The 5,379-nt window shown below is 31.5% G+C and overlaps 1 long non-coding RNA gene across 1 annotated transcript; it reads right to left on the bottom strand.

Annotated features, from left to right (window-relative positions):
- Positions 971 to 2,458, bottom strand: LOC110264865. Its single transcript, XR_002351156.1, has 2 exons — positions 2,281 to 2,458; positions 971 to 1,542 (listed from the first exon to the last, which is right to left on the bottom strand). It is a non-coding gene; the product is annotated as an uncharacterized LOC110264865 (long non-coding RNA).

Raw genomic sequence — 5,379 nt, 5'->3', positions numbered from 1 at the left:
ATCCTGTTGTGAAGTGACTTTGTCACATACAACTTATTGAGTGCCTCCCAAATCTCTTTTGCTATCTGTTTCTCCGAAATGCTTGATAATACGAAATCTACTGTAGTCAAGTGTAAATTGGCAATGGTATTTTCATCCATCTCTTTCCACTTGTCATCAGGAGTGTCGGTAGGCCTGTTTTCTATTTCTTCTAAGCAATTCTCCTTTTTCAAAATTGTCTTGATCTTCAGTTTCCAAAAGAAAAAGTTATTCTAATGAAATTTCTCGATTTTTTAAATTTTGTTGTCATGGTTTTGACACTAACTTGTCCCTTTGCAGCGAAAGATTAAGAATCTAGAGCTCTGATACCACTATTAGGTACCAAAGTTAATAGGGGCAAAATAACGCAACTAAAATTTGCGGACGAGAAATAGATGGAACTAAACAAAAATATAAACAATAGTAAAAATAATATGACAAAGTGGTGAAATTACAATCTGTCACAATACATAGAAAAGTCTATAATACTACCTTACATATTATAAAAGGAGAAAGTTTAGGGCCAGCACTTTTATTAAAATTTGGCCAGTACTTAACCAGCAAAAGAAAAGTGAGTAATCCCACACCATTGGATGAAATCTCACACCATTAAAAATACCAATGATGGCTAATTGATGGCTACAAATCACAAAACTTGCTGCCCCCTAGCGCTCCTCTATAATTCATGCAAAAATATTACACATATGAGAAACCTTATTACATTTCTCTCTAAGTTTCACTCACTAATTCTATGCAAAACATGACATCCATTAGTAAATACCCTAACCACCTATATGTAATATTTTGGGGAGGTGGATTTGGTTTACAAGTTGATCAAGTTGTGCACAAATTGCATATTATGAACCACTTGCACAAATTGCACAAGTGTGTACTAGAGTCCACTTCCACATTCATCTTTATCAAGTTGTATGACAAGTTGATAAATATTAACTTAAATAACAACTCATTATTTGACTAAGTCAAAGATTGCAACTAAGTTTAGCTTATCTTCAAGTTACAATTTTTTACTAGAACTTTGACTATGCAAGTTGGACAACTTGCAAAGCTTCATGTGTTTTCCAACTTGATAAAAACATACTTGATTCTAGACCAAGTTTAAGTTTTTTTTTTTTTTGAAAGGAAGAGCTCAACACATCACGTGGAGCACAAGACAACAGATGTCAAACAGTAAAAGCAAACTCAAATAACATTAATAGATATCCCCTGTCACCTCCGGCAGTGCCATCAGCAACAGAAGGGATCCACACCTAGCCACTCCTTATAATTCATGAAGGACTGCTGGATAACCTCTTCAACACCTTTTCCTACATTCTGAAAGATCCTTCTATTCCTCTCTAGCCAAATATTCCAGAAAATCGCACAGAAGCATACCATCCACCTCTTGCGCTCCTGCTTCCTAGATGACAGCTCAGTCCAACTTAGGAAATGTTCCTTTAGTGTCTCTGGACATGACCATTGGCTCCCCACAAAGGATAGCCAACTACACCAAACCTGCCATGAAAACTTACAACCAAGAAACAAGTGGTCACCATATTCAACACCTTGGTTACAAAGCACACATGTCACATCTTCCTGATTAACCAAGTTTAAGTTATATAATGTTCTTTAATTTTCTTGAAACCTCATCATGTTCCACTTGTACTATTGGTAACCTCTAGTCATTTTTGTTGACTTCAAACCAAAAAAAAAAGAATTTTACTTTTTTTTTTCACAAAAATTTGATATGAATATAATGGAGCGACCGAGCGAGTGACGTGAACGCTAATAGCATAATCAAAACTTTCTTCTAAGACTTTCTCTTTCGTATAAAAATTTAAACACTAGCACTCCAAAATATAAGGAAAATCATTTATATCCGTAATTGTTGGAGGGTTGATTTCTCTTATATTGAAATCGAACGTTATTACCTCTTCAATATGTTAATTATTCGTATCAAATTTAATAGTTGAACAACATTAAATCCGTTTAACATTTTCTAAAACTAAAATAAGACGTTTGAAAAATTTTATTAGGTTGAAAATGTAACCAAACTATTGTTTTGGAGCTTTACAATCTTCTAAAATTTGAATCCCATATTTATTGATAATATTTACTTATGAGGATTTTTTGAATTTTTTATTTTTGGGTAAGGTTTGTGATTTTGTGGGGTCAAAAATAGCATCCCAATTATTATGTTTTTCTTTTTTTGTCACCAATCATCTACTAATAAAGATAAAGAAGAGGATACAGAAATGTATGTACCGAAAATGCGCGAGGAAGGGGACGATGGAATCGCTGCCTTGTGAGCTGTGTCCGGGTCGGTTGGGTTCGAGTCTGTCTGATTGAGTGTGGTCTAGATCTCCTTGCAAGCCCCAGATGTAGACCCAAAAAACCACCTTTGAACATTTTGATTAAGAAACGTATGAATCATCAAACCACGTTTACGTGGTTCTTATTTCATGAATTTTATTGCCTTTTTTGTCTACCATACCTTTTTGTCCTACTTTGAACTTTTTTGGCGACTCGTACAAAAACTTTATAATTGCGGGCTTATGGCCCAATAATAACATGATGGTGGTTAGCTTGCCACTTACAACTTTGGTCCAATTATTCATTGTCTTTACTTATCAAATACCACAAAAGTGTGGTCGAGGCCCTAGCACAATGGCAACTTATTTGCTAAGTAATCGCATCTGAGGAGGCCGTATCATAATTACTTTTGATTTAGAATTAAATGCGAATAAAATTAGAAATATTATTTTTATTTAGATTTTAGGGTTTAATGTGTGTGTTAAGCTCAAATATAAATAGTAATTTTAGAATTTCGGTCTTCAATACATCAAAACCGTCTCCATAACTCTTTTTCCATCAGAAAAGTTACAAAGCCATCTCCGTAACTCTTTTTTCCATCAGAAGAGTTACAATTCAACCCTATCAGATATATAGAAGGTTTTGATTGAAGAAGACTAAGATAATTCTTCAATTAGACAATCATTTTTATGAGTATAAGTACACTTTTGCATTATGATATAAATTTTTGGTAATTTAATATGGATGATATGAATTATTAAATTATTTGTTCTAACATAACTGTTCTCGTGCGGATGAGCTATAACGATCAACTCTGAGCTTTTCGTCCTCTCTCCGAACTTATTGTTTGGATGACCGAATTATTCGTCGAAAGAGAATGCCTTGTCGTAAGAAGAACAAAGGGAGAGAGTACCTGCAAAAGATACTCCGATACTTAACTCAGTTCAATGTGTATTTCATGAATTCTGAAGATAGAATGTCTTACCTTTTATATGTGAGATTAGGCACCAACAGTTATTTTTTTTGCAATTGTTTTCATTGAAGAGTAATAATATTATATAAAAACGCATGGTGTACGTTTTTTGTGCAAAACCAATTTATAGCATTTGAATGAATTGTAATGCCTCGGACCGAGTTATAATGCGCAAAGCCGATTTATAGCTGTTTTGATTAGGTTGTAAGGGACATGTCAATAACAATGTTTCAAAACCCACATTTAGAGCCAAACCCATTTATTTTCTATCCTCATTTGTTCTTTCTATTGAATCTAAATTCCCACCATTTGCAATAAAGCACCATAGTTTTACTCTGAATTTGGTGAGAGAGGGTGGAGATCCAGAGAATACAAAGAATTAGGTGATTAGGTTATTTAACCAATCAAGAGGAGATACGGAGAATACAAAGAGAGTGCACTATTTTCAAAATAATTATGTATATTTTGTAAATGTTTGATCCAAATATAATAATATGTAAATATGAATTGCTAACTAGAAAATCAAATGTATTGCTACCAAATTACCAGTAACATTGAGGTACAAATTCGAACAAGAGATTAACCTTCTAAACCACTATATACATACCCCTTTTTTTTTGGTTTTAAATTCATCCATATAAATGCTCTCACATAGTGATCCAAGTCACTACAGATCCTAGAACAAAATTAACATGCTTTTTCATAAGCATTGCCATGTATATATTTTAACTACAAGAGAAGGAAAAAATATTGCTATTCAAGCTATAAATACTATTGTAAAGTAGTTTCCTCTCCATTAATAATTTCTTCATTTTGGATTGGACTAAAACTCACTCGTTTCTGCAAAATACAAGATTCAAGGAAGAAAATTAGCATAATTACTATAAATAATTAACATTATTAAAATATTTGATAGTTAAATGTGAATGCAAGTATTTGATCAAAAAAGAAAAAAGAATTGTTAAGTGTGACTTATTAATTAGAAAATGAAATGTATCGCTACCAAACTACAAGTAGCATTGATTTTTTCTTTCCTTTGATATTTTCATCTCTTTGTTTTCGGGATATCTTGAATTTTGAATACATCCAAAGTCAAAGTCTCCAAAAACACATTATTTAATTTTATAGGTGTCTTGAGAAGTAAACGAGGAACAAGTGCACATGCAATGTTATACAAATTGGGAACTTGTTCTCCAAATTAAATCAAATGCATTCACATAAATTTATCAAATAAAATGGAATCATTGCCCTAATGTCATGTGGTACACATAAGCCAATATTTTGCTTTATACATATCCAAGTAGACACCATATATAACAAAAAGATATAATAATTGGACACCAAACATGTAAGATGTCATAATGGTTATTGATCAACCTTGGTTTATTAATTATATTTTTTGGGCAGAAAATAAGCAAGGATATGATATGGTTCAACCTAAAATTAATGAGATCTATCAATTGACTTCCATTTCGGTCATTCTTAAATTAATGTTTTAAACATCTTTTCCATTTTAGGGCGAGGCGTTAACAATTTAAGAAACCTCCTAATTCACCTAATTAAGAATTTAAAAAATGTGTACACCAAAGTACACAACCTACCAACCATTTCTCATAACTCACCGTTTTTTTAATGATATATCAATTTCAAGAGTTTGTTTTTCTTATCACAAAATTGTTTACATAAATGTCCTGTTTGTTATAGACTTATAGGTAAATCGTAATTGATACTTGCTTTTTACTAGATATAAAATAAATCGTATTGAAGAAATATTTTTTTTATCAAAAAGATAGAAATATTTTTTTTTTAATTGAATATGGGGAGATTATGTCATTTGAGCTATAATTTATTGACTCATATTACAGATACCTTATTTAACACATTTTTAAAAAATGAATAAAGCGCAAAAAATTTAAAAGAAGAAATAGAATCTATATATTTGCATGTAAATCACACACATTTGTTTTTATTCAAGTTTTCCTTTTAAATTTGATTTATTTACTTTTTAAAACGTATTAAATAAGGTATTTTCAATGCAATTTACCTTATATTTAATAAATAATATGTATTTATTGCAA

The sequence above is a fragment of the Arachis ipaensis genome, chromosome B07, assembly GCF_000816755.2.
Source record: "Arachis ipaensis cultivar K30076 chromosome B07, Araip1.1, whole genome shotgun sequence".
NCBI lineage: Eukaryota > Viridiplantae > Streptophyta > Magnoliopsida > Fabales > Fabaceae > Arachis > Arachis ipaensis.
The sequence above is the reverse complement of the archived record's forward strand: the minus strand, read 5'-3'. Positions and strand labels throughout refer to the sequence as shown.